Source organism: Helianthus annuus, chromosome 1, assembly GCF_002127325.2.
Source record: "Helianthus annuus cultivar XRQ/B chromosome 1, HanXRQr2.0-SUNRISE, whole genome shotgun sequence".
Lineage (NCBI taxonomy): Eukaryota > Viridiplantae > Streptophyta > Magnoliopsida > Asterales > Asteraceae > Helianthus > Helianthus annuus.
The window spans coordinates 109237658-109249289 of record NC_035433.2 but is presented as its reverse complement, the minus strand read 5'-3'; the positions used below and the strand labels follow the sequence as shown (position 1 = coordinate 109249289).

At 42.1% G+C, this 11632-nt stretch overlaps 1 non-coding gene across 1 annotated transcript; it reads left to right on the top strand.

Moving 5' to 3' along the window:
* The first annotated feature begins 5520 nt into the window (after positions 1 to 5520).
* Positions 5521 to 5627, top strand: LOC118482928. Its single transcript, XR_004869253.1, has one exon. It is a non-coding gene; the product is annotated as a small nucleolar RNA R71 (small nucleolar RNA).
* The last annotated feature ends 6005 nt before the right edge of the window (positions 5628 to 11632 follow it).

The following is an 11632-nucleotide window of genomic DNA, read 5'->3' as shown; positions in this document are numbered from 1 at the left end:
AAGAGATGAAAGTATTGATATTTAAGCAAATGGTAGTACTCTAAATTGACCGGAGAGCGCCTAGCGACTTCTACAACCATGGAATCATATCGTTGAGCGAACACGGCCCGTGGTCGGAGTTTTCAGTGATTGTTTCCCAGATCCCAGTTACTGGAAGTTGGACACGGCCCCGTGTTGCACCGGCACGGCCCCGTGGTCAGCCTTCTGTAACTTGGAAAACAAAAACTGCCAGTAACGATGCTGGGCACGGCCCGTGTCCGACCAGGCACGGCCCCGTGCTGAGCTCTGCAGAAGCTGAAAAACTAAGAAAAATCCTAAAAATTAAAAAGAAAAATAAAAATATGATTAGGCCATTGATTCCTAACTTTCTTAAAATCCTTGTGTCCCCGGCAACGGCGCCAAAAACTTGATGTGCGTGAAGTGTGTTATATTTTAGATGTATAATTAAGCCCCTTTTTTACACTTTTAGCCAAGTTTTAAATTTATAAAACACGATATTTACTAACACTAAACACACATATGGGCAAGTGCACCCATCGTGGACGTAGTATAGTGTTGGTAAGATACCGAGGTCGTCCAAGGACACAAGAGCTTTTAATACCGGTTTATCCTCAACGTCTAATCAAATCAAAAAGTGAGAAAAATGTTTTAAACTAAGAAAAATAAAAACTAACTAAATGCTGAAAAATAAAATAAAATAAAAACAGATAGACAAGATGAATCACTTGGATCCGACACGTGTATTAGTATAACCTTTGATTATTTTCGCACTTTTGCACTTGTTTAAGAGATTATCTTAGTTATTGTAGTAGGCCCCTCTTTTGAAGGCGACGTTACCCTCAACCCAGTAGTTTGAGTCAGCAAGGATACAATCCTAAAGGGTCGGATTATTGAAAGATAATGAATTAAGTTATTAATGCAAATTGTGGTAGGCCCCGCTTTCGGCGGTGACGTTACCCTCGGCTAAGTAGTCTGAGTCAGCAGGGATACAGTCCTAAATAGCCGGGTTATAGTATTAATAGTAGTTAACTTATGAGGGGGTCAAAGAGTTTGGATCCCCGCCATCCAATACCTATGGGCATTGAAGGAGATCCTACTAAATTTGACCCAGGTCCCAAGCAGGACCTCTAAACGCTGAACAAGGGCAAGACCCTTACCAAACCGTTCCCTTAACCCCCGACCAGGTAGCCAACATACCTCCATATAGACCGTGGAGATATGAATGGTGAAAATCTTTTATTTTATATAGACAGTAAAATAACGCCAAGACACCACGGACAAATGATAAGGAAAGATCACCTTCAACATAAGTAACTAGTTATTAAAGTCATTAATACAAAACCAAATAAAGAGTGCAAAAGATTAAAAATAAAAAGTATTATACTAAACACTTGTCTTCACCAAGTGACGTAAGAGACTTAGGCAAACATGGCCTTGATTGTCAAGAACTCTTACGATCAATCTTGGATCCCGAGACGACTCACACACTCTACGATGGACAATGGATGATGGTGGTGGATGATGGTATTATGGTGGTGGTGGGTGGTGGATGAAGTGTGAGAGAGGTGGTGTGCCAAGGGATGAGTTGGAATGAAACCAAGCACTCCTATTTATAGGCTGAACAGAAGGCTGGGCATGGCCCCGTGTCCGCTGGACACGCCCCCGTGCCCGTCTGACACTCTCTCTCCTCATTAATTGTAATTCGCAATTACAATTAATGCGCCTGCTGTACTTTCACCACGCCCCCGTGCCCGCTGGACACGGCCCCGTGGTGGGCAATAGAAGCTTCTATAGGTTTGTCTTTTCTGCTGCTTCTTGGGCACGGCCTCGTGTTCGCTGGACACGGGGCGTGTTCAGTCTTCTGCTTTCTCTTCTTTGCCTTGGAGGATGCCGTTGAGGGTCCGGGCAGTCTATTTTTATTCCTTTTCTTGTATTTATGCTAGAATTAGTTGTCTTTTTGCTTCTTTTGTGAATTTGAGCTCATTTCATCCTGAAAATACAAAAGAAAGACAAAAACACTCTTTTTCCAACATTAGTACTTAAAAAGGGTTAGTTTTATGCCTTAATTGATGTGATTTATATGTTGCATTTTACACACATCAAATACCCCACACTTGAACTTTTGCTTGTCCTCAAGCAAAACTCTTTAAATGTGGCTTACACTCCCAAATGGAATGGGTAGAAGAGAAAGTTTTTGGCTTGTCCTAGAGTGTCGGGAATCCAAGATCTTTGTAAGTTTTATTTTTATTTATTTACAATCCTATTCGTTATGATTTATTTAGAACGTTTCATAAGATAAATTACTTATTCGGGCATAGCATACCTTATTAAAATTCCATTTATATACAAGTTCACATACCTCACGGGAGATCACTCAACACTCGGCCGAAGGTGTTAATTTTTTAGTGAATCACTCGAGAGCGGCATGGAACTTACGCCTACCATAGGCTTGCCAAGCAATCAATCCTCCTCCTTTTTAACTTTTTACCTTTGTAAATATTAAGAGGACTTTTGGGTGAAGGGTTAGGCTTGGGTTAAAGGTGGGTGGTTGGGTTAGTGGTTAGTAAAAGGGCGAAAATCGTAAAAAGCGTCGGTTTTCGTGACACACCTTGTTTTTAGTGACTTTTTATTTTGAAGTATTTCTACAAACAAGCTTTTATATTGCTTTTGTTTGTTTTTGACTTCATCATCGTTCATTTTTTTTTAGTCACATAAAATAGCGAGCTTACGAAAAAACCGAGCTTGTTACTAAAATAAAGGGTGAAAAATAAAAAGGGTTTTTGGTGGGTGAAAAGGTTTTGGGGTAATGAAATGAAAGGTTTAGGCTCAAAGGGGCTAACTAAGGGGATTTCGGGTAGGTGGTAAAAAAAAAATGAAAAATAATGGTGTAGAAAGAAAAATTTGGTTAGTCCTAATGTCTCCATCATTTACTTACTTGGGTTTAAGTTGGTAAGGACCGGGAATGTATCGTCGTGGCAAGTTCTAGAGTTGTAAGAACCAAGCGGCTATTCACACAAGAAACGAAAAATGAGCATTTAGTCTAAAGATGTATATTTGTATGCTCAATAAAGGCTCAAAACTCACTTTTGTGGGAATGGGTTTTTAATGTGATCAAGTATATATAATCGAATTTTTAACTAGACTTGTTATGCCGTTTCGTAATTTTCTTATGTTGGTTCTTTATTATCACGACGCTATCGGTTGTAAATTTGTAAAAATATAACCTTTTTAGAACTTGTTATTCCCAAATTAAACCAAGACAAGCAAATAAAAAAAACGAAAGGTTTTTGAAAAAATTTGGGGTGTTTAGCGGTTCCAATAGAGTTTTGTGTAAGGCTTGTATTTAGGATTTGCAAAATTCAAGGTTTTAGCATCCCCCCCACACTTAAATTACACATTGTCCTCAATGTGTCCCAAAAATAATATTTTTGGTTGATTAGAATGTGTAAAAGTGGGTTAAAAACAAAGATTTGTGTTACTGGCATCCTGGACACGGCCCTGTGGTGACCGGGCACGGCCCCGTGGTCAAGTGCCAGTAACAGAATTTAAAGAGTTAAGACAGAAGCCTGGACACGGGGGCGTGTCCGCTGAACACGGCCCGTGTCCAGTTACCTGAACTGGGGGTTTTTCTGCAGGTGGCTCAGCACGGGGCCGTGTTGGTTGGGCACGGCCCGTGTTGAGCCTTCTGTGATGGAGATTTGTGTCGGGTTGCTCTGTTCTTCGTGCATGGGTCCATTTTTCTCGTTCCCTTTTTCATCCATTACCACCATGAGTGTGTTTTATTCTGCAAATTAAAACTAAAAGATTAAACTAACTAAGGATAGTTCCGCGGAATGCCTCCGTGGTGCGCCACGTTTATAAGGGTCCTTGGCTAGACCCAATGCGAGGTTATATGTTTTCTGAGTGGGATGTCTGGCGTCCCATGTTACACCGTCGGAGAGCAGCATCCAAGCTTGAATCAATAACCTTCATGTAATTGACCGGGTCGTCGTCCTCTATTCTCTTCCCAACCCCGAATTTCACTTCATTATCCCCGTACCTCAAGGTGAGTGTCCCATCATTCATATCCACCACTGCTTGGGCGGTGGCAAGGAAGGGTCTCCCTAGTATAAGGGGGACCTCGGTGTCTTCCTCCATATCGAGTATGACAAAGTCAGCTGGATAAACGAATCTGCTTACCTTTACCAAGACATTCTCGATGACACCTTGTGGGAATTTGACGGATCGATCGGCGAGTTGTATGCTCATTTTTGTAGGGCTTGTGGTTCCTAAGCCGAGTCTTTTGAACATTGATGAGTGCATGAGGTTAATGCTAGCCCCAAGGTCGGCTAAGGCATTACGAACGGGTGATTCCCCTATTGAGCAAGGAATCGTGAAGCTTCCGGGATCGATTTTCTTTTGGGGAAGTTTATTGAGTACGAGGGCAGAGCATTCTTCGCCTAAATTGACTAATTGCAAGTTTTCAATTTTCTTTTTATGTGTAAGGAAGTCCCTCATGAATTTAGAGTACTTGGGCATTTGAGTTAGGACTTCGATAAAAGGAATATTGACATGCAATTGTTTTAACAGACTTTCGAACTTGGCGAATTGCTCATTGGTCTTTTGACGAATTAACCTACCGGGGTATGGAACTCGAGGAGCCTTGGTAGGCTCTGGTGACGGAGGGGAGTTCTTTTCCTGCAAAGGTGTGGGTACTGTTTCCTCAGTTGGTGGCAGCACTTCTGCAGGCCCTACGGTGCGGTTCCGTAGTGTGATGAGGTGAACTTGTGCTTTTGGGTTTGTTTCGGTATTGCTAGGTAATGCGCCTTGCGGTCTCTCGGAAAAATTTTGAGCTATTTGATTTAATTGTTTTTCTATGTTTTGAATACTAGCTTGTTGATTTCTAAAATTTGATTCTAATTGTAGAAATCTTTCCGAGTTTTTCTTATCAGTGTCGGAGACGAGGCGAGATACCGTATCTTCGAGCCTTTCTCGTCCACTTTGTTGTTGAGTGAAATTGTGTGACTCATTTCTTGGTTGCTGAAAGTTTGTTCGTTGGGTTTGTTGGTTACTACTATTGCCGGGTTCCCTCCAACCAAGGTTTGGGTGGTTTCGCCATCCTTGGTTGTAAGTTCCCGTTGGGGGACCCGACGGCCTAGGTCTATTATCAATGTACTTTACCATTTCTTGTTGATCGTCTGTTTCTTTCATGCAACTCCAATTTTCATGTGACCCACCACACCCTTCACAAGCCATAACCGAGACTGTTTTTGTCATTTCCAATTTTTTTATCTTTGAAGAAAGGGCCTCGATTTGGGCTTGTAAAGAAGTGCTTTCATCGACCTTATGGGCGTCCGGGGCGATAGACTTATTCCCCGGGGGGTGTGCCATTGAAAATTGGTTTGAGCAATTTCCTCAATTTGATTATATATTTCGTGTGGGCGTCGATTACCTAAAAGTCCCCCGGAGCTAGAATCAAGTGTCTGCCTAGTGTGTGGCAACAATCCATTATAGAAAGTGGATACTTGTTGCCATATTGCGAGGCCGTGATGAGGACACTTGCGCAATAGCTCCTTGAACCTTTCCCAAGTTTCATATAAGGATTCCCCGCCCTCTTGTGAATATGTATTAATTTAAGTCATTAACTTAGCAGTTTTAGCGGGAGGGAAATACTTATATAGAAATTTTTGGGCTAGTTCATCCCAGGTGTTTACCGATCCAGCTGGGAGGGCGTTGAGCCAAGCTTTCGCTCGGTCTTTTAGTGAGAAGGGAAACATACGGAGGCGGATGGCGTCGTTTGATGCTCCATTGATCCGAAAGGTATCACATATTTCCAAGAAATTAGTTATATGTAGATGGGGATCCTCGTCCGCAAGCCCATGGAAGGTTGCGGAGTTTTGGAGCATTTGTATCAAATGCGGCCGGAGTTCGAAGTTATTAGCTTCGACATTGGGAGCATTGATAGCGGCGCCTAGATTACCTACGGTGGGTCGTAGATAATCCATAAGGGTACGTTGGTCCGCCATTGGAGGTGGATCACCCGAAACCTTCTCTTGGTTCTTGGCTTTTAACCTTTTTCTGAGAAAGCGTTCGGGTTCTTCTAGTGGTTCTTTTATATCCTTATTGGAACTGGAGCTCATACACTACGTAAGGTTGGCGTCGGGTTCCAAGTCCTGCAATAAAAACAGAAAAGAATGTGGTCAGAAGATTCACCACGGCCCCGTGTTGAGCGAACACGGCCCGTGGTCGGAGTTTTCAGTGATTGTTTCCCAGATCCCAGTTACTGGAAGTTGGACACGGCCCCGTGTTGCACCGGCACGGCCCCGTGGTCAGCCTTCTGTAACTTGGAAAACAAAAACTGCCAGTAACGATGCTGGGCACGGCCCGTGTCCGACCAGGCACGGCCCCGTGCTGAGCTCTGCAGAAGCTGAAAAACTAAGAAAAATCCTAAAAATTAAAAAGAAAAATAAAAATATGATTAGGCCATTGATTCCTAACTTTCTTAAAATCCTTGTGTCCCCGGCAACGGCGCCAAAAACTTGATGTGCGTGAAGTGTGTTATATTTTAGATGTATAATTAAGCCCCTTTTTTACACTTTTAGCCAAGTTTTAAATTTATAAAACACGATATTTACTAACACTAAACACACATATGGGCAAGTGCACCCATCGTGGACGTAGTATAGTGTTGGTAAGATACCGAGGTCGTCCAAGGACACAAGAGCTTTTAATACCGGTTTATCCTCAACGTCTAATCAAATCAAAATGTGAGAAAAATGTTTTAAACTAAGAAAAATAAAAACTAACTAAATGCTGAAAAATAAAATAAAATAAAAACAGATAGACAAGATGAATCACTTGGATCCGACACGTGTATTAGTATAACCTTTGATTATTTTCGCACTTTTGCACTTGTTTAAGAGATTATCTTAGTTATTATAGTAGGCCCCTCTTTTGAAGGCGACGTTACCCTCAACCCAGTAGTTTGAGTCAGCAAGGATACAATCCTAAAGGGTCGGATTATTGAAAGATAATGAATTAAGTTATTAATGCAAATTGTGGTAGGCCCCGCTTTCGGCGGTGACGTTACCCTCGGCTAAGTAGTCTGAGTCAGCAGGGATACAGTCCTAAATAGCCGGGTTATAGTATTAATAGTAGTTAACTTATGAGGGGGTCAAAGAGTTTGGATCCCCGCCATCCAATACCTATGGGCATTGAAGGAGATCCTACTAAATTTGACCCAGGTCCCAAGCAGGACCTCTAAACGCTGAACAAGGGCAAGACCCTTACCAAACCGTTCCCTTAACCCCCGACCAGGTAGCCAACATACCTCCATATAGACCGTGGAGATATGAATGGTGAAAATCTTTTATTTTATATAGACAGTAAAATAACGCCAAGACACCACGGACAAACGATAAGGAAAGATCACCTTCAACATAAGTAACTAGTTATTAAAGTCATTAATACAAAATCAAATAAAGAGTGCAAAAGATTAAAAATAAAAAGTATTATACTAAACACTTGTCTTCACCAAGTGATGTAAGAGACTTAGGCAAACATGGCCTTGATTGTCAAGAACTCTTACGATCAATCTTGGATCCCGAGACGACTCACACACTCTACGATGGACAATGGATGATGGTGGTGGATGATGGTATTATGGTGGTGGTGGGTGGTGGATGAAGTGTGAGAGAGGTGGTGTGCCAAGGGATGAGTTGGAATGAAACCAAGCACTCCTATTTATAGGCTGAACAGAAGGCTGGGCATGGCCCCGTGTCCGCTGGACACGCCCCCGTGCCCGTCTGACACTCTCTCTCCTCATTAATTGTAATTCGCAATTACAATTAATGCGCCTGCTGTACTTTCACCACGCCCCCGTGCCCGCTGGACACGGCCCCGTGGTGGGCAATAGAAGCTTCTATAGGTTTGTCTTTTCTGCTGCTTCTTGGGCACGGCCTCGTGTTCGCTGGACACGGGGCGTGTTCAGTCTTCTGCTTTCTCTTCTTTGCCTTGGAGGATGCCGTTGAGGGTCCGGGCAGTCTACTTTTATTCCTTTTCTTGTATTTATGCTAGAATTAGTTGTCTTTTTGCTTCTTTTGTGAATTTGAGCTCATTTCATCCTGAAAATACAAAAGAAAGACAAAAACACTCTTTTTCCAACATTAGTACTTAAAAAGGGTTAGTTTTATGCCTTAATTGATGTGATTTATATGTTGCATTTTACACACATCAAATACCCCACACTTGAACTTTTGCTTGTCCTCAAGCAAAACTCTTTAAATGTGGCTTACACTCCCAAATGGAATGGGTAGAAGAGAAAGTTTTTTGGCTTGTCCTAGAGTGTCGGGAATCCAAGATCTTTGTAAGTTTTATTTTTATTTATTTACAATCCTATTCGTTATGATTTATTTAGAACGTTTCATAAGATAAATTACTTATTCGGGCATAGCATACCTTATTAAAATTCCATTTATATACAAGTTCACATACCTCACGGGAGATCACTCAACACTCGGCCGAAGGTGTTAATTTTTTAGTGAATCACTCGAGAGCGGCATGGAACTTACGCCTACCATAGGCTTGCCAAGCAATCAATCCTCCTCCTTTTTAACTTTTTACCTTTGTAAATATCAAGAGGACTTTTGGGTGAAGGGTTAGGCTTGGGTTAAAGGTGGGTGGTTGGGTTAGTGGTTAGTAAAAGGGCGAAAATCGTAAAAAGCGTCGGTTTTCGTGACACACCTTGTTTTTAGTGACTTTTTATTTTGAAGTATTTCTACAAACAAGCTTTTATATTGCTTTTGTTTGTTTTTGACTTCATCATTGTTCATTTTTTTTAGTCACATAAAATAGCGAGCTTACGAAAAAACCGAGCTTGTTACTAAAATAAAGGGTGAAAAATAAAAAGGGTTTTTGGTGGGTGAAAAGGTTTTGGGGTAATGAAATGAAAGGTTTAGGCTCAAAGGGGCTAACTAAGGGGATTTCGGGTAGGTGGTAAAAAAAAATGAAAAATAATGGTGTAGAAAGAAAAATTTGGTTAGTCCTAATGTCTCCATCATTTACTTACTTGGGTTTAAGTTGGTAAGGACCGGGAATGTATCGTCGTGGCAAGTTCTAGAGTTGTAAGAACCAAGCGGCTATTCACACAAGAAACGAAAAATGAGCATTTAGTCTAAAGATGTATATTTGTATGCTCAATAAAGGCTCAAAACTCACTTTTGTGGGAATGGGTTTTTAATGTGATCAAGTATATATAATCGAATTTTTAACTAGACTTGTTATGCCGTTTCGTAATTTTCTTATGTTGGTTCTTTATTATCACGACGCTATCGGTTGTAAATTTGTAAAAATATAACCTTTTTAGAACTTGTTATTCCCAAATTAAACCAAGACAAGCAAATAAAAAAAACGAAAGGTTTTTGAAAAAAATTGGGGTGTTTAGCGGTTCCAATAGAGTTTTGTGTAAGGCTTGTATTTAGGATTTGCAAAATTCAAGGTTTTAGCATCCCCCCCACACTTAAATTACACATTGTCCTCAATGTGTCCCAAAAATAATATTTTTGGTTGATTAGAATGTGTAAAAGTGGGTTAAAAACAAAGATTTGTGTTACTGGCATCCTGGACACGGCCCTGTGGTGACCGGGCACGGCCCCGTGGTCAAGTGCCAGTAACAGAATTTAAAGAGTTAAGACAGAAGCCTGGACACGGGGGCGTGTCCGCTGAACACGGCCCGTGTCCAGTTACCTGAACTGGGTGTTTTTCTGCAGGTGGCTCAGCACGGGGCCGTGTTGGTTGGGCACGGCCCGTGTTGAGCCTTCTGTGATGGAGATTTGTGTCGGGTTGCTCTGTTCTTCGTGCATGGGTCCATTTTTCTCGTTCCCTTTTTCATCCATTACCACCATGAGTGTGTTTTATTCTGCAAATTAAAACTAAAAGATTAAACTAACTAAGGATAGTTCCGCGGAATGCCTCCGTGGTGCGCCACGTTTATAAGGGTCCTTGGCTAGACCCAATGCGAGGTTATATGTTTTCTGAGTGGGATGTCTGGCGTCCCATGTTACACCGTCGGAGAGCAGCATCCAAGCTTGAATCAATAACCTTCATGTAATTGACCGGGTCGTCGTCCTCTATTCTCTTCCCAACCCCGAATTTCACTTCATTATCCCCGTACCTCAAGGTGAGTGTCCCATCATTCATATCCACCACTGCTTGGGCGGTGGCAAGGAAGGGTCTCCCTAGTATAAGGGGGACCTCGGTGTCTTCCTCCATATCGAGTATGACAAAGTCAGCTGGATAAACGAATCTGCTTACCTTTACCAAGACATTCTCGATGACACCTTGTGGGAATTTGACGGATCGATCGGCGAGTTGTATGCTCATTTTTGTAGGGCTTGTGGTTCCTAAGCCGAGTCTTTTGAACATTGATGAGTGCATGAGGTTAATGCTAGCCCCAAGGTCGGCTAAGGCATTACGAACGGGTGATTCCCCTATTGAGCAAGGAATCGTGAAGCTTCCGGGATCGATTTTCTTTTGGGGAAGTTTATTGAGTACGAGGGCAGAGCATTCTTCGCCTAAATTGACTAATTGCAAGTTTTCAATTTTCTTTTTATGTGTAAGGAAGTCCCTCATGAATTTAGAGTACTTGGGCATTTGAGTTAGGACTTCGATAAAAGGAATATTGACATGCAATTGTTTTAACAGACTTTCGAACTTGGCGAATTGCTCATTGGTCTTTTGACGAATTAACCTACCGGGGTATGGAACTCGAGGAGCCTTGGTAGGCTCTGGTGACGGAGGGGAGTTCTTTTCCTGCAGAGGTGTGGGTACTGTTTCCTCCGTTGGTGGCAGCACTTCTGCAGGCCCTACGGTGCGGTTCCGTAGTGTGATGAGGTGAACTTGTGCTTTTGGGTTTGTTTCGGTATTGCTAGGTAATGCGCCTTGCGGTCTCTCGGAAAAATTTTGAGCTATTTGATTTAATTGTTTTTCAATGTTTTGAATACTAGCTTGTTGATTTCTAAAATTTGATTCTAATTGTAGAAATCTTTCCGAGTTTTTCTTATCAGTGTCGGAGACGAGGCGAGATACCGTATCTTCGAGCCTTTCTCGTCCACTTTGTTGTTGAGTGAAATTTTGTGACTCATTTCTTGGTTGCTGAAAGTTTGTTCGTTGGGTTTGTTGGTTACTACTATTGCCGGGTTCCCTCCAACCAAGGTTTGGGTGGTTTCGCCATCCTTGGTTGTAAGTTCCCGTTGGGGGACCCGACGGCCTAGGTCTATTATCAATGTACTTTACCATTTCTTGTTGATCGTCTGTTTCTTTCATGCAACTCCAATTTTCATGTGACCCACCACACCCTTCACAAGCCATAACCGAGACTGTTTTTGTCATTTCCAATTTTTTTATCTTTGAAGAAAGGGCCTCGATTTGGGCTTGTAAAGAAGTGCTTTCATCGACCTTATGGGCGCCCGGGGCGATAGACTTATTCCCCCGGGGGGTGTGCCATTGAAAATTGGTTTGAGCAATTTCCTCAATTTGATTATATATTTCGTGTGGGCGTCGATTACCTAAAAGTCCCCCGGAGCTAGAATCAAGTGTCTGCCTAGTGTGTGGCAACAATCCATTATAGAAAGTGGATACTTGTTGCCATATTGCG